This window comes from Athene noctua, chromosome 1, assembly GCF_965140245.1.
Source record: "Athene noctua chromosome 1, bAthNoc1.hap1.1, whole genome shotgun sequence".
Taxonomy (NCBI): domain Eukaryota; kingdom Metazoa; phylum Chordata; class Aves; order Strigiformes; family Strigidae; genus Athene; species Athene noctua.
The window spans coordinates 80914563-80933645 of record NC_134037.1 but is presented as its reverse complement, the minus strand read 5'-3'; positions in this window follow the sequence as shown (position 1 = coordinate 80933645).

Sequence of the window (19083 nt, the reverse complement as noted above, 5' to 3'; positions counted from 1 at the left end):
GATTGTTTCTCCAATTGTCCCCTTTAATTAGCCTTTCTGTCCCCTGGTGCTCTTGGTTTATTACTTCAGTTGTAAACAGGACATTATTCAAGACTGTTTCAGGATAATTGCACTACAAATATTAAGAGTCTGGCTGTTAAGTGGTCATAAATGAGTCTTTGGAACTACTGGATGGTTAGTAAAAATAATGAAATGCAATTGTGGCATGTTAATACAAGTGAGCAGTGTAATATTTTATAATGATTACTATTTAATTGAAACGTAGGTCCAATACTTCTGGATTTCTGACAGTATTGCTTTATTTGTAGCAACTGGCCTTTGAAAGTCAATTCTCTGTGTTTCTTCCTCCCTGAGGAATTCTGTATTAGATTCAACACCAGGTACACAAACTGGATGCACCTAGACCACCAGTTGCCTCGAGAGGCTCCGACTTGGCTCCTCAACATAAGTGCCTTACTTGCATGAGCTGGGTCTCAAAGGTAATGAGAACCCTCAGAAGCTGTGAGCTCTGCAGTTACTTAATACCTCTGAAAAGGGCTAAACCTACGCTATTCTGTAGAGACAGATCCTAACCTTCTGCCAGGGCCAAACTTGGTTAAGAGACAGTACTCCAGAGAAGTTTTTCAGTAAGTTCAGAGGCATGGCAAGGAAGAAATCCTGAGCCTGAATGGGATTAGTTCATGCATTAGTTCAGGATTACCTGTGAGCTCCGGGATAGTCCAACATGTTGGCATGGTGCAGGTATGGCCAGGTTTGCTCACTCCAGCTCCATCAACTTGCATCATTCTTTGCAATGCTGTTATATGGCCGATATAGACTATGCTTTTTCCTAGAAGAATTTGGTACATTACACAACAAAGCAGTGTAGGATAGATGGATGGCTGTGCCACTGCTGCTAGGCAGCAACACAAACATCCAGAGCCACAGAGTAATGAGGATGCTGTGGTTTATAAAATTCATGAGAATGTGCTCCAAGGAAAAACATGAATGCCAGCAGGGGGATAACACAAGCAGATAAATACACATTTCAGTAACTATCACTAGTGAAAATTTTCTTCAAGTGATCCTGCTGTAGAACAAATTAGTTGACAACTAATTATGTAGTGACAGCTCTTGAGCTCATATAATCTCTGTCAAACTGCACCAAGAGAGAAGTGAGGACCTGTCCCACAAGTCACTATACAAACAAACAATTTAACATGTTGTTCTATTGCATTTAACCCAATGCTGTTGCAAACAGAATATTTCAGTGAGTAAACCCAAGTATTTTGAACCAGAAACAAGAGAGCTCAAAAGGGCTAGCTAAATCCCCAACATAAACATTTCTCTTGGTGTCTTCATTTGTGAAGTGACTTGTGATAATGCTGAGTAATTGGTTTGTAAATTTTGCTTTGGGTTCTTTTTGTTATCTGACCTACATTTTGTTGGTAAATTCCAAACAAGCATTAAGGTCCTAATGTCATCAACTAGTTGCTACAAGAAACTGTGACCCTTTAAACTCCATAATCCTTAGGGGAGTAGCAAAGTCCTCTGCTACATTAGCTGATAAGGTCTCTTTTTTAATTAGAATTGTATCAAATGGACTCAAAATCCTGATCTCAGCTTCCAGCTACCATTCCCATCGATTCCCATATCATGAAGAATATAGGAGCTACAGAAAAGAATATGGCCCACTCCCTCTGCCTGAGGAGGAGAGTGTTTGCTTGACACTTGGCCAAAGGTTTGATATCCAACAGGGTGTAAAGTTAATCCCATTCCTACAAGCTAGTACAAAGTGAAACAAAGTGTGGTCACAAAGCCAAAAAATGCATGTGATATATTTCTTTTGGAACTTCTTAAATAATCACTGAGCAATTCTTCAGATAGCTATCCTCACAAAAGCTTCTGAAAGCAGAAATTGTCACAGAGAGATGAAACACCAGGTCACTAGAGGTTTCTGACTTGCATGATTTTCCACAGGAGTAAAATGAAACACCTCTAATGATCTGAGACCAAGTGATTTGATCACATGAGGAGGCTCTGTCAGGAGCAGGACTTATGGCCAGTCCTCTCCAGTCCTAGGCTAATGACAATGCACTGGACTGTCTTTCCTTAACCAGAGCTTGCTAGTGAATTCAGACTTTGGTATTGCTGTTGCAAGTACTCTTAATAACTTTAAAATAAATTAATAAAGAACAGGATCTCCTGCAGAGTTCTTGTCTCTAATTAAGTGGTGACAGGGGAAGCATGTACTGCAATAAGAAATAATTGAAACAAAGAACCTTTCTTTTTTATCAAGCTACTTAGCATTTTGGCATCCTTCCAAATACATTTCCTATAATTGGAAACATTAAATTGCCTGATTTAAATCTGCTACCCCCCTCTCAAGCACACAGTCACATTGAAGGATATGGCATTGTTCATGAGTCAGGCTCTAAGAGAAGAGCAAGATAGGAGGATATGATGCTGTAGTGTCCTACCGAAAGAGCTAGATGAGGGGTTTTTTTGCACAAAATAGTTTCCTGAAAAATATTATTTTAGCAATATCCATGCATAATGTAAGCAAAACAAAAAAAAATTTGAACAATTTATCTTGACCTCTCCATTTCAAAAGTGCAAAACCACCTAAAATTTTACACAGACTAGGAAAAGTATTTTCCTTTTTAGTCTTTAACCTCCAAGCTTAAATACACAAGATTTATTATTTAGGGATGAAAGAAATATGTTGGTCCCACCTGGCTAATTTTTGTTTTGCTTCCATTTCAATTCCTCAAGAAAACTGAACTTGCTTTGTTTCAGGTAAATACATACTGGGTTTCTTTTTTTTTTATTTTGTTCAGTCAGGTCGGAAAAAAAAAAGTCAATTACTACACAGCTCTGCTATAGATACTAGTAAGAACTCCTACTACTAATACTCCAGGTGTAGTAATGCACTGAAAGGTTTTTGTGTAAACACAGTGCTGTTGTATACAAGGGGATGTCTCCAGCATCTGTTCAGTCACTGACTTCTCTATCCGTATGACATGCCTTATTCCTTTGATTCATGTTTTAAGGTTTGTATCATGTACCACAATTCCTTTGGCTTTCTATCCTACCAGGGGCAACAGCATCAGCAGACTCTGACCTCCCAACAAATTTCACCCCTGTGCACTCTCATGGAATGATCATGAGCACAAGTTCACAGACACATCATTGCCATGAGATGTGGGGAAAAATGTACTAGAAAGAGGTGGAGTGAGACAGAAGCCAAAGCTGAAAAAGAAAGATATTTAACAGTAATAGAGACAAGCTATAAATGCCAGCCACATGAAAAGCAAAAAAAAAAAAAAAAAAAAAGTCAGGAAAGTGTTTGCAAGTAAATATGGAAAGAAGAGTGGGAAGAGTGAGGACAGAAGCAGCAAGAAGAAAGGAATGCACCTTTTCAGACAGATGGCCATAGCTTTGGCTAGTGATGGATATTCCCTGCACTGAAAGGGAAGAAGGAGAGTCCCAGCAGGGAAACATGCACTCCCTGTTTCTCTAGAATATCCCAGTGGTCATGGCCTCTGCAGCACATTGCAAATGTTGCTTATTTGATGAAAAATTTGCAGGAAAATGATACTCCTGTGAATGTGTGTGGCCAGAAGCTGGTTTTGTAGCTAATTCATGGACTATATTGAAGAGAATCATGATGTTTGCCCAAAAGTTTGTTTTCAATGAAATGGTTTTATGAAATGGTTTTAACACTGTCAAATCACCTAAAAGCATCTTTTAATTATTATTTATCATATCTCAAACAACAAATAGAAGTCCCCAAACCTCATGTGGTTTTTATAGATGGGGAAGCATAGCAAGAAAGAGATCTGTGAAGGAAGCACTGAAGAAATAGATATGGCCTTCTGTGCATAAGCAAGTTAGGCCACATGTAGGTCTGGGTATAAATTAATTTTAGAGTAAAGAAAAGAAAGATCACTATTTTCCTATAAAATATCTTTGCAGGCTGAAATCTCTACCATCAAAAAAAATTATGAATATACTGTTGGCTTGGAGAAGGAGGAAGAAAGTTACTTTGTGGTAGTACTCACTAATCAGCCTCAGGGATGAGTCTCTCCAAGACCTATTCTGCTTCCTTTTACACAAAGATTTCTTTTCAAAAAGATATTTTAATCTTAAAATTGTCATCGAGTAGCATCACCTGCTCAAAATATTAAGAGCTGTTAAGTATCACCTAGAGCACAGACATTGAGAATGTATGCGTTGGATCCTGAAAGTCATGGTTTGTAATATAACTTTGCTTTCCTAATGCTTTTTTACAGAGATTCATTATCTGAATTTTCCTCTGATTGGGCCAAAAGGTTAAAATTCTTAAGAACTACAAAACTCAGGAGGACCAGATCCTGGGTATCTCAGGAGACAGCTAATCACTCACTGAGTTTTTCACCTCTAACCCTGACTGTCTGCCACTGGAGATCATAAAAATAATAACCCAGTAACACCTTCAGTAATTATATCTTGCCCCTCCATCTCATCTCAGAGAAGGATCTGGTTAGTCTGCTCTTTTCTCACTTCTCAGCATCCCAGATCCATGTATCAGCTGTTCTTCCCTGATCATGTTCATCCCAGGTCATGTATCAGCTGTTCTTCCCTGGTACCTTGGAGAAGGATGCTGCCTTCCACATGTCTTGGTAAGTAAGGGTTGCTGCTTGGAGGTTTTCTTCCCCTGAAGACCTTACAGCTGTGCTCATGAGTGATTCTGGGAAGAAACACTAAACAGGTTTACACCACCACAACATGCAACCACTGGGTAATTGCTAATCCATTAAGAGATTTGTTGAAAGTAAAAATGCTGATACCTAGAGTTACCGCTGCTGACTTTGTAAGACCCTGACTCCCCACTTGAGAGTGAGGCTGTTACCAGGCATTCTGCACAGGAACCAAACTCCTCTGCCCCAGCACCCAGCACTTTTTGTTTGTTATGTGAGGAGTCTGCTTCTCAGAGATTTTTAACATGCCACCATGGGCAATATTTAGAAACAACTGTTATGAAACTGTATAGGCTACAGCTGAAGCAGAAAAGGTGCTTTATCTACTGTTACACTTGCTTTCATCTTCCTACGTTGTGTTAAAATAAAATAAAAAGTGTACAAGTGCACGTATGTCAGAGACAGTTTTTCCTGAAATGGACCCACAATGCCCACATTTGTCAGATCCTTTGAATTTCAAAGAGCAACTTCAAAGGATACCAGCAAGAAAATGTGATATCATTAAATGGTTAATACCTAAGTGTTTATAATTCCAAGTCCATCTCTACATATACATATTAATACATTTCAAATCATCAGCTATGTTTTTAGTTGGGGAGAAAAAATGAGAATGGCTGAAGGAATGATTTGGAGAATGTTGCTTTTCTCTATTCAAAGCTCATGAGACTGGAAAGTCACTGGGCTTGAGAAGACTCACAAGTTCTGTTTAAAAAAATGTGTTCTTCACCTTGTCATTTCTGTATGGCAGCATTTTCCTATATATACTTTTATACCAACCCTTGTTAAAAACACCCAAACACAAATAAACACAATCACTGAAGCAAGTTAAGCAGTTAACTTTCAGAGCAGAAAAATTCAGCCAAGAAAGCATAAATAATACAGCAGCTTCCACTAAAAGATGCTAATTATATAAAAGGAACTATATTGTCATCTATGCATCTATGCATCAATGCATCCAAGTTAAGTCATCATCACGTGATTCAGAAGTTTATTTAATCCCAGAGACTAATGTTGCCAAAGGGGAAAGGGATGATGCCAAAGGGAAACAGGTGTTATCCCCTTTAATAAAAATCTAATCAGAATTTCTATTGAGAGATCTCATTTATTATTTAATTAGGTTAGATCAGCTGTTCTGAAATAGAAATAAATCATTATCAAGCAGCCTTACTCTTGAACTTTTCCTCAATTTTACAATTATCTTATGGTGGGTTTCAGTGATACTAGTTGTCACTATTAATAGCTTCATCATTCAGAAAATCATGTATGAACACCGCTTGACTGCTAGTACCAGAAGACTACTTAGCCTGAAAAGATATGGTCACTTGCTAGTGCTGTTTGGAGGCCTGCCAAATGACAAAACGCTCCCTTTCTTTCTGGTTGCTGTTCTGCATTCAAAACAACTAGAAAATGAGAGAAAACTCAAGATCTAATCAATCTATAAGTTGCGGGCAGTTGGAGGGATGCCTGTTTGTATTGTGTGTTTTGGAGGCTGGGAATATCACCATCAAGTATATATCACCCGATTCAATGACTCAGCTGAACAAAGGCACTTTCTTATGACAATTTGCTTCCTTCTGATTTTATTTAGATAGATAAATGAAAATGTCTTTACATACACAGATACCTTCTTCTGGGTTCATAAGTGTAACAGAGCAGTGCTCTCAATAAAAATAATGTATTTTAAACCAGTGGATAATGTTCAACATATTTACCTGTTCAGCAGAACTGTGTCTTCGTGACTTTGGCCTATAAGAAAACACCTTTGTGAAGGAGGTTGTGGGGGGAAAATGAAAAGGTCCATTTCTTTCTAAAAGCAATATCTGCTGGGTCTACTGCAGGCTCCACAAGAGAAATGCTTTTGTGGATGTAAACATGTATGGTATACATGTACATATACATGGATGGGGCAGGTGTAAGTACCTTGTTCAGCCATTGGCATCATGTCAGTGATGGAGCACAACAGGTTTTTTAGTTGACAAAAAGGTTTTCTATATTTGGAAACTTAAGACTTAAGCTCAGGTCTTCTCAGCTCACCTCTATGAAAAGTATACTTTGCTCCCACAACAAGCTCTGGGGCAACATTCCTTAGATACATGCCATTGCCAAGAGAGATGGGGAAAGCAAGAAATCGGGGAAGAATGGAAGAAAAGCGTTCTATCCTTTTTGTAAAATTTCACAAGGACTTTGGTAGGTGTAATAAGTACAATATGTGCTGATGTTGGCAGTCACACAATCCTACTTATTATAGGCCAAATCCTCTTAGAAAGTGGATGTGTGGATACCACAGCAGGAGCAGCACAAGCTCTATTTATTTGATATTACTGGGGTTTTGTTTTTTAAGTAATACAAAAGGCATGCTCTGCTTGTACAGTGTGCCTTCACATTAAATTCATTTCAGAAGTTTAAAGACATTGATGAGGTGATGTTATAAGCAGGTATAACACCCTGATTAACAAAGAAATCCTGGGTAGAGCCAGGAGCCTGAAACCTGAGCTGGCAACACTAAACTGCAACACTAAGGAATATGTTGGAAAGATTAGCAGAGAAGCCAAAAACTACCCAGGTAAGATGCAGCTCTCACTGAGTCAGAAAAGGGAGATCAAATCTTCAACAAAGGGCAATGAGAACAGAAGTCATCATTATATACTTCACTTTAAAGTGCAGACAAAAGACTAATCTACAAGAGGTCTTCTCCAGCAGTTCTGGAGTTTCCCACTGAAAAGAGCAGACACCTCCCTAAAGAAGCTTGCAGTTGCTTGGGTGAGTCATCAGAAACCCGTACTTAGGTCCATGTGATGGGCCTGTTAAATCCCTGTTGCATATACAACTAGTGATCTTCTACAAATCAGAAGACTGAAAAATATCACATAATAACACAAATCCCAAAGATCATCAAGTACATTGGCAGCAAAAGGCTTTGCAGACAAACACAACAGCAAGGATTTCAAAGTTAATTTCAGAGCATCCAAGAATCAAGGTGTCCCTATCAACACACTATAATCTTCTCTCTACAGATGCATCGGACATGCTAGAAAATGAAGGTAGGATAGATCTGGATTAGCAAGGGTATTTGTGACTGCCGGGAACCATGCAAACTTTTTTGTCTCCCAAGAAGCGTTTGACAGAGCAGAAGGGATTCATCCAAAGGCAGTGGTACAGCTGCAGGTAAACAGAGCATTCTTCATTCTAGTTCTGGGCCACAGACATTACCAACTTTTCATATAGGCATGCTTTCCTATAGAGGTGAGCTTATTCTTTTCCCCATTTAACATCCCACCATTCTTTAGAGACGTGCAAGACTGAGCCTGCAGACCTCACCAGGACAGCTTGGATGCTGAGAAGCTAAATAAGGTTCTTCATTGGGAGAAAGAGAACATGGCATATCTGTGACAAAGTGAATTCATTTGTTCAATTAACATACATCAAAATTCTCATTGAAGTTGATGGAAATATTCTCACTATCTCAAACAGAAATGGGATTGCACTTATTAAAAGCTTTACAAGAATCACAACGTTGATTTTTACAGAGTCAGTCAAGGAGCTATTACACTGAAGACAGCAATCTTCCCACTGCAATTGCTCAAAGCCTTTCTAGAGCTGGGGGACATATACTGCACTTGGAATACAAACAGTATAAAGACATTTTTTCCTACTGAAATACAAGAGCTGTTTGGGATTCATAAACATATTCACAACTACCCATCACTTGTCCAAAATCTCATAAACATCAGCAACACAACCAAAATAAGAATAACATCAAACTTAATGGTATGCTTTTACTTACAACAATCTTTGTGAATATTTCTTTTTATTGTAACCATATGTAGTCCCTGTATCTGATAATTAGCTTTCAAAGGATGGTGGTTCTTGAAGCCAAGGCCAACATTTGTTGTTATATTCAAAGATCCTAAAATGAAAGTATTAAAATTGTTTATGAGAGACATGTTCATGCAGTTTGTTCAATGTCTTCAACTTCTTGTAAATAGGCAACTGCTGAAAGTGTTATATGAACACTCCTTCCAAAAAGAGATTTGCAGCCTTCTGTGAAAAGAATACCAAAGCCTACAGCATAAAATACAAGATGTTCTCTCTTCAAAAAGGATGCACTCTAGGCTTGGTACATTCCTTAAATTTCAGTGAAAATACGGAGAAGCAGCAAGACAAAGTAAATTTCAACCTTGAAAAGCAACTATTCTAGTTTTAGGGCTTGACTTGTGAAAATGAGACATTCAGAATTAGTCCCCGCAGTTTTTCAGCAGAAAAGGGGACCCTTGCAAGGGGACCAAGAACATTCAGTTCTTCCAACTTGTACACAATTGGGTTATCTAGCGTGAAACCACAAAGTGAAATACATATATTACCTCCAGTCTGAAAACAGCCCCAGGGAATCCAGTGGAGAGAAGAACCATTTTTAGTGCATCAAACATAACAGCATATGGTTTATATTTCTTTCATTCTTAATGCATCCAGTTTAGTTTTTCATTAACAGAAACAATCTTTGTCAACAAAGTTGAGTTTCTGAAGTATAACCAATCCATTTTTAAAATATCATTCTCAGAAAAGAGAATGTAATTTCAAAAATTAATTACAAAGCATGTACTTGACGCAAGCTAGCACACTAATTTAAACATGATATACCAAAATTAAAACAGAACAGATCTTGGCTATTTGACATTAGCTGCATGTTTGTAAAACTTTTTGGACCCGATCCAAGATAGCACTAATGCATGTGTTTTATTTGTGTGGGATTTCATATCACCTTTCCCAGTCTAACTTTGTTTTCACTCATTTTGTCTCCTGATGGGTGCATCTGCTCTTCTGGGAAGAGTAACTATCCTGTACTCTCCATCAAGAAAGCCTCCTCAGCTAGTGGCATCAGGAGGAAAAGCACTCTGTCACAGGTCTATAAGCCCGGATTCAAGTGCTTCCTAAATCTTACAGGATTTTCTACCTCACGGCAAAGAGTTTTTGGAGGAATTTCACGTAAGGACTATCCCTTTGCCCCCACTGAAGCTGTTGGACACCAAAATACTTTAAAAAAGTCCAGCCCTTATTCTCTTCAAAACCACAAAGCTTATGTCAAGCCTTTTTCCTTTGAATTTCTGGTGACTAACCTAAGCAGCTCCTTGGCATGTTGGATGCTGTGAGTTGAATTAGATGCCTGCACTATTCCATGAGCCTAAACCCAAAACTTGCCACCCAGTTTTCTTCTTGCATCTTGCCGTGTTACCCCCAGACATTGCCAGGTGATCTTCAGAGCTTCCACCAGCACATTTGTTCAGAACCTGCTCCCTTGCTCCTCTAGCCCAAAGTTCAGGAGAGAGCTGGGGAAGAAAAAGTGAGTGTTTTCGGCACCATCAAGTTCAGGTTTTGCTTTCCCTTCAGAAGTCAGGCAGGACCTTTGAAGTCCCCTGTGTGCAGGGATGAAGCCTTGGACTTGGGCTGCTTGCTGGTGATTGCACCAGACCTGCAGAACCCAGGGCCATGAGGGGTCCAGGGCTGTGGGCCCAGCACGGGGCGTGTCTGCAGGGGACTGAGCCAGTATTCCCCCACGGGGCTCTGCCAACATGAGACCATTTCCACAAAACCTCTCTGCTTCCAGTGTCTTTGCTGGCATCCTGGTAAAGAAGAAAGAGATCACTTTGGACTACATCTGTAAGGCAGGTCTGGGAAACTGCTAAAATCCTTCTGGCTGCACAAGGGAATTTTAGGGCTAATTTGCCAATATTTCATAAACACCTGTCCTCCATGTCCTCCTTGGCTATTCTCCTCTGTTCTTCATTGCAGCCAAAACATCATTTACTTTTGAAGGATTAGGAGATTTCACTTCCAAGCAATGTCTGGAAAAAATTACTTCAACAATGAAAGATCCTCTAACAGACATGCTGGAAACATTACCTCCCAGAAACCACCCCACATAGCAGAGGTACCCACGGTGCAGCCTAAAGGCACAATGTAACCCATAACGTCCTAGAGAGTGGCCGAGGGCTGTCTTCCTCCTGACTGGAGTCAGGGAACACAAGTCTGGTGGTGCTACAGAGTTTCCATGGACAGTGGTGGTGAGACTACCTGCTTGCTGGGAAGTCAGAAGGTACTGTGCTTGCCTCTGTTTAAAGGTAATAACTTCAAAAAAGGAAAAAATTGAAAATATTTTCAAGAGTTGTTTGAAAAAAAAGTAACTTTAAGATGCTCAAGCAAGTCTTCTATAACAGTCCTTCTAATGCATGGACTGCCGCGAGCTGTGCCTGCCCCAGTGCATTGCCAGGTGAGCCTGCACTGATAAATCATCTGCTGTGAACTCCCCTGGGCCGCAGAAGGGGCAGCTGCTAAATGCACCCAACGGGTGAAGGGTGCGGTTCCCTGTTTATCTACCCTTGCCCATTCAAACCTCCACATTCAAAGACTTCCTCCTCCTATTCTTCCGACTAAAAGCATTTATAAAATGATCAGGAAACTAAATAGAAGTGGGCTGCCTTTGCATGCTGAAGACTCTCTGAAACTTCCCCTAGTTTGTAAAACACACAAATGTGTTTTACAAATGACCAGAGCAATTCCTTTCCCCAGTTGTATACAAGGATGTGCTGAGCAATTACTGAAGAACACTGCAACGCCTTTTTCAGAAGTACAGAGACCAGCTGGTCCTCTGAATTATATGTGAACAAGAGGACAAAAAGGGATCTACACCAGAACAAAAGAAATGGCAGCTGAGAAAAAAAGTCAGAGATAATGTTAATGAATGGATTTCCAGGATTGGTGTGGAATACAGTCCCCTCCTTTGTGTGTCAGCACAAATAGCTCAGGCAAGGGACTCCAATCTTGTCCCCTTCCTGAAGTGATCTGGGTACAAAAAGCAAATTATGTTTTTTTCAAAACATCTCAGACAGTAACTCAGAAGCAAGGTGCTCATAACTACAGCCAGTTTGTCTGAGTTCTGGGGTACCCAACACTGTTTTACATGGGAGCTTTCAGAGAGGATCTTTGAGATGGAAAAATTTGCTTGAAAATCATTTTTTTCCCATGCTGTGAATTGGCTCCCTTGAGCCAGCGATGACAGGGGGGCGATGCCTCTGGTGGTACCAGACTAAACCTGGCTGGGCAGGTTGTTTCAAAACAGTCTTCAAGCTAGGGAACCCATTTGTTTTTGACATTTACACAGATCTTTTTCCCTGGTTTGTGTCATACTGCAGAGCAGTTCAGCTGTACCCTCCATTCAATCTGACACAAGCACCGCTGCAGTAACACAGTGTAGCTTGGAGCAGCTCTGGGTACTGAGGCTCTGGCAGGATGATAATATAAAGGTGACAGCTGTAAATCATGCGTGCTGCTTAGTACTAAAGTCCTGCTTATACTCGATGAACCATGTCAGAGTCAGAGCATGTACTGTAATAACAACCCAGGGCTCTTGACAAAGAGAGACTTAATGCTGCCTACTTGCTGTTGCTGTCCTAACAGTGTTTGTCCACGCAGCTGCTGTACAGCCAAACTATGAAGCAGCCATCACCATTAAAGCCCTCCAGCACCAAGGAGGAAGGAGAAGGAAGGAAGCCTGTCCCAGCCACAGAGCCCAGGCAGGAGAGGGAATGACAGAAAAAATTGAGGATGGTATCCATGCAGGTCTGCCATTCACCCTGCTCCCCTCTCCATGCAGCTCTGCCATTCACCCTGTTCCACTGCTTGCACGTAAAGCACATTTGTTAGCTGAGGACAGAGTCCAAGAAGAACCAGGAAGTCCCTCAGACTACATCTGCCTGAGCTCATCATCTGCTCCGAGCCCTGTGGCAAGCTGCCCTGCCTACATGGTGGGGACGTTTGGCAAGGGGTCACATCTGGCACAAGCTTGGCTGGCTCTCCTGCATGCAGGAGCAGCTGTACCCTTCCAAGCAGGACGGGCATGATGGGGGGACAACAACCTCTAGCCAAATCTCCCCCAGTCTTCAACATGTCACTCAGCAGATCTTGAAGACTTGCAGTGTCCTTCCAGGCCATAAGCGCCAGACACACAGCACTTCCCCACCTCATGCTGCACAGCACTCCCCAAGCACAGGTCCACACATGGGCTCTGGCCCTCTGGAACGTGAAAGCCTAGCCTCTGGTGTGCTTTTGGCTCTCTCCATGTGATGCCCAGGGCCAGCATAGATGCTGCTGATCTTTCCCCACGGGCTGTCTGACACAGTGTGGGCAGCCAGTGAGAGCATGTAGGGCATCAGGAGCTGGCAGTGGGATGAGGTACCTGGTGAACCTGAATTTTTTCATGTTGAAACACCACATGGACACAACTGGAGGCAGGCAGGAATGAGTTAGCACTGAAAGGTGGATGGGCTCTGCAGGCACTTGTGCTGGACTGGCCATTGTCCACAGAGGTGGCCAAGACTTGTCTCCCACATTTAAAGCAACAAGTTGCCACTGACTAAGAAGTATACCATTTTCAGTGGCTGTCATGGATCAGACACATGCTTCCTGGGTGATCAATTAATCACTGCTACTGCTATTACTATGATTAATGATTTACTGCAAAATACAATTTCTTTTTTATGGCAATCCCTCTTATGCATACGTAGCAGAGTAGCAAAAATCCAGCTTCCCAGGTAGCTTGCATAGCTTCAGCCACTACCCAAAACAAGTCCAAAAAGGCCCTACCACAAACCTCACACTTAGCCTGTGGTTGGAAAGTCACTGCAGTATGTAACTCATCTTTTGAGTAGGGCTATAAAATTTAGCAGTGGAAAGCCATTATGTTTACTGAGAGGTCAGCACAAATTACCTTGTTTTTTTTCCTTGAGACTAACAAAGTAGGCTTTTCCCTTCATGGCAACAGGCAATGACATTTTATTTATCTGTATGATTTTGTGACTGCTGAATGAGATGGTGGGCTTAGTAGGTAGAACAAGCTAAGGATTCCCTCTCTGTGCTATGCATGAAAACATCACCCTTCTGTCTTTCAGAGCTTGAAAGACAGAGTGAACTGTCCTGAAGATGAGCATAACAGAAAAAAAGGAAAAAAGATTAAAAGAAAACCAAACTCACTTTCAGAGTATACTTAATAAAAGAAAACCTGCAGAGAGGGAGGAGGGGCAGAAAAGGTCAGTGAGAAGAGTTGGATTGACATCACCTATTGCACAGTTTTCTAGGTGCCTGAGGAACAAGGAGTGGAACAGAAATGTCCAGAGAAAAGACAGCCTAAATTGACATTTCTGTCCATCTGGACTTCCATAAAACTTGTGGTTATTTGAATATAGGAGATTTAACTCAGGTCAATCTCAAGTCAAGAGTGATAGTTCTTTAAATCAGCTGGTGAGCAGAGACAGTGTATTTTCCATGAATGCTAGTCACAGGCTTGATATCTTTTAAACAAGACATAGTGGCTCCTGGGAGAGCTTTAAAATCCCGTCCTAGAAAGGCACGGGATCAGTAACTAGTGCTAGTAAAACTGCATGAACAACACGACCCTGCCATCTCCTGGTGCAAAGCCCAATAGCACCGGTCTTGGTGTGAGTAAATAAGAAAACTGCCAACAGATACCTGCATTTTCATCGCTGGTGATTCGGGTTGCAGCAACTCCCGGGTGCCGCGCACGGTGCCCCAGCCCTGCAAAGTCCCACAAGCAATTGTGTGAGTGTGCTCTTCCCGTCCTTTGCCTCTGGGGAGGGTCCAGGCCATACAAACTCAGGTCACACTTGGAAACGACCAGAGCAATGCCTCCTTAAATACGATGGGGAAAACTGACTTATTGTTGTCTAAAGAAAAAGTGCCTGTCAGCCGTCAACCAACCACTGAAAAATATTCATGAAGAGCAAAATCATTCACCATCTGCCAAACTTTGTGTCAGCAACGTGCAGTTCAGTGAAAATGCCTGCAGTGACCTGTTAGCAAGAAAGGAAGCATAATCTTCTAATTTACTGATTTATGAGAGAGGTTTTTTTAATTCACTAATCAACTGATGTGGCGCAGATGTTTGACTTCTCTTTCAAACAGATCTGGCTGCATGTATTACCCAGTCAACATATATATTTGAACATCATCTCTGCTGTGAATACAAGAGTATAAAGAAGGCTTTGGTAGGACTGCATCAGGATTCAATCCCAGTCTCAATTAAATTAATGTCAAAAACTCCTGTTTGGTTTCACTAATGCCAGGATTTCATACTCAGTAGGATCAGAGCCTTATATCTATTAACTATCACAGTATGAATTGTGATGTGCAACTGTGCTATTATGAATGTGCAAAGATTTGCAAAGTCAATTACTTGAAGAAATCCAATGAATGACTCTGAATCGCAAATACGCTGGATGAACTCCAGATCTATTTGTTGTCTCACCATGAACAGAAATAAAAGAATAACTTAAGGGCTATTTCAGCTCTCATTCAGATTTTAAGCTGGGGCCTCAGAATTCACTTTAGCGACCTATGTGCTCATTAGTTACTGTTGAAAATACCTATAAACCTACAGCTGAGGCTTTCTGATTGTCAAACAAAATCCTGCTTCATCCTGGACTTTAGGGATTCCTTTGCCAGGAGCTGCACTGGAAAGGGGAAATGTCACTCTTACGTATTACCATGCTCAGTTATCGTCTGTGACTGACAAACCTAATGAGAAGGTATCCCAATGCCACCCCCAAGCTGCAGAGATCTCAATACCTTTTCATGGGAAAAGCTCAGATCCCTATCTGTACAGTCAGCTCTGAGTGCAACATCCTGAGTTAGTCTCTTCTGCTCCTCGCCACCTCCCTGCAGGGTACGTCCCTGCTGCCTTTGCAGAGAAGCATCAGTGCCAGTGCCCCTGCAGCACCTGTGTGCCAGCGCAGATGACCCATGTGTGAAGCCCCAGCACAGGAGGGAGGTGTTATACTTCAACAGCAGCACCATGCCTTGAGAAGAGAGCTTTGCCTGTAGCAGCTGCAGCAGGTCCCACTGCTTCCAGGGAGCCAGACACCATCAGGATGGACCATGACATCACTTCTCACTGGAAAGCAAGTATCTTTTCCCTGTCCCCATTACCCAGCCTAACTCCTCCAGGTTTCTGATAACTTGAGAGACTCTCACATATTCGCTTTTTGCTACTCGATGGGACACCCCTATACTTGGAAAAATAAGATGGACATTGACAAAAAATCATGCAAATACAAAGGGAAAAAAGGTTTTTTTCTGCCACCTCTCCTTGAGACATCAGAGCACCAGCCCTGGCAAAGCAGCTTCCTCCATACCATACAGACAACAACACTTTGGACCATCTTTTTCTATCAGCCACTGTGGGGGAACAAAACCATCTGCTCTGACAGCTTCTGATCTACAGAAGACCTAATTATAGACCAAGCTCTGAAGTCCTTACCACCCTCCTTAGGCAAAGAGGGCTATTAACTCCGCTGAAGTTTAGCTTGAGATAGGACTGAGGAAAGATGTAAGGCCTAATTCTGTTGTTCTCATTCACTCTGAAAAGCCAGATATTCTTCAGCAAAATCTGCAAACACCCTGCCAGCGGGAGACAAACACCCCATGAGAAAGGCCAGCACATCAGTCCCTTAGTGGGAGGCTTTCAGGATGAAACTAGTAAGCTTGTATTCTCATCAATTCTGATTTCTCATGCCGGATTTGTCTCACGAAGGGGGTGATACAAGATAAGTTAGAGGGAATGATCAGCCTACACGGTGTGGAGACTGCACAAAAAAATGATCCTCAAGAGCAGTCTGCCCTCCCCACCGAGCTGGCTGCCCTGTTGGAGAAAAAGTGGAGGCTACAGCACACTGTTAGTCCTCCATGTACCCTCAACCTTTTCTAGACATCAGGGAAAAGATTTTCAACATTATCTAGCTGGCTGGAAGTTGCAAGAGATGCCTGTCAAGACTTTCAAAATCTCCTGAAGCAGGCAGTGGAAGTTAGGAACCAAATCTACTTACAAGCTCATACGAATTCCACACCTTTCGACACTTATGTACCTTTGAAGCCCTAGCCAACTATAGTCTCACATAAGTTTAAGCCTATGCCCACGAAGCACAGCAGCTGAAATTTTGGCTATTGTTTATATATATATATAATTTCTATATGTTTATATATATATTTATATTTTATTTTTATATACTTTACATATGATGCTGCATTCATTAGGTGTGTTTGGGAAAGAAGGGACTATTCACACTTCTCCTTCACTGCTCATTACCCCAGGAAGGCTGAGGGGGACTTTGCCCTCATAGCTAGAGGGGAAATTGCTTTCTGATGACAACAGCTGCCGTGCTGTGATACAGATACACAACACTGCTTAGACCGCAGACAGATGGACGAAAGAGTTTCTTAAAAAAGAAAAAAAAAAAGGTGTGGACATTATATATCTATTTACTCACTTTTTTATGTGCTGTTTTGCTTTAGAAATCAGGCTTCTTGGTACAAATCAAATAGATGATTCCAACAAATGACAGTGATGGTGTCCCTTCCTGAGGATGTAAGATCCCTGCTGAGGATCACTGAGATCACAGGACGATAATACAGGAACTGCTTTTAATCCACAAACGGGTTTTAATTTACCCATCTTTAAAGGTCCAAACCCCAAAACATTTCAGGCTGTTAAGGGCGCCAAGATTCTAGCTGGACAGATGTCCTACTGTCATGGGAGCCCTCTCATGAGAAAAAAATCCAAAGCCACAAGCTCGAGACTGAGCTTCAAACAGCAGCACCTTGGCCTGTGCTTGCATTTACAACCTGAAAATGCTACAGCAGTTTTTAAAAAAGAACTCGGGCTAAGAAGAGAAAGCAGCTGCCCCATTGATTCTATATACATTAGTGCATGCACTTTACATCCAAGGGTAGCTCAATGTCAGCATCTACAGAAAGTTAAAATTTGTGTTATGCCTGCAGTGCACAAACTTCAGCTGGTATTTAACTGTCCTCACAGCAAAGTCTTTCTTTTTCTTTCTTCAAAGTCAGGAAGAAGTGACTTTCCATACTCAGTGAAGGCAGGTGATACAGGGTGTTTAGGTTCTGAAACAGTAAAAGTACGTGTCACTTGTAGTAACACTGCTGGTAATGATAACAAGATATTATAGCCCTACTTCATATGCTTTTACATAAAGCTCAAGGCATCTTACAAATGTGGGAAATTATTGACAAAAGGGAATTGAAGCATCAAGAAAAGATATCAAAATAGGCAGTAGATGTGTATCGGAGCTATTCCCCACTCTCTCGCTAATCCACAGTGCCTCCATGAATAGTTTTTGGCATTTCATGTGATTTGAATGTTTATTCTTTTATTTCAGTTGTTGATGTGTGAAGATTGTTTTACAATTTTATTTTTCCTTCTGTAAACAAATGTGATGGAAATAAATTCAAAGCTTCTGAATGACTTAGATACTTAATTGTAGCCAAAATATAGGCTCCTAGATGTTGTGTTTTGAATGTGTGGTTTAAAACCTTACTTAAGCACCACAAGTTATAGAATACAGTAATTGGTGGAGTATACAAAAGCAAGTGATGCCTCTAGCTCTGCAAAAACATGCAACCTCTGTATACTATAGAGTTTTAAACACATCTAAATGAAAAAGAATTTAAAATGGAAAATCAAAACCATCTCTTCCAAAGCAATGTACCATGACTAGAACATTTTTTAGTGTTATTAAACAAAATCCCAGCAAATACTGATCCACCCACTGGAAGATGAAAAGTGATATACAAGCATGTGCTATTGCTTTTTTTATTATGCAACTACAAACACCCAAAAGTCTTAGCTCCTGTAATTGTGAAATGACTTTTCAAAACCACTATTATTTTGCTTTTTATTTCAAGCCAACTTCTTTGCACAATATATCTAAACTGCTTTCTTGCTTGATAAAGATAAAAATAATCTTGAAAATTATACAAAAATATTTGTTCACTTTCAGATTTTTTTTTAAAAGTTGGGTGAATTTAAGGTTTTTTTGTTTTCCTGGTTTGGATTATATTTTTTAGCACAGCCAGTAAACTGCAAATCACTTATTTGTACAGTTTTACTGCAGACTTGGCACCTCAAGGTTTCTAAGCCCTCCTATTCCAAACACAGCAGTTGTATGGTGCAAAATGTCAAGATCCTTTCAATAGCACTTTGGCTAACAAGGAAGGCCACTCTGCAGCTATTATTACCATCTCACCTTTCCAATATCTTGCTAAAAGCTACTTAGCTGTTTCAAAGAATACATACTGCCCTTATGGTGATAAAGAGACACACACAGAGCCCTAAGAAAACTCTAGCAGCTGAGAAACTATTGACTAATACTAAGTACATAGCATTTGAAGCATGCACCAAGGTCAGTGGGGCTTTTACAAGAGCTGTCTGTGCAATCTCACAGATGGACCTTTATATCAGCACAGAGGCTGTGATCAGACAAAGTGGCCAATTTGCCTT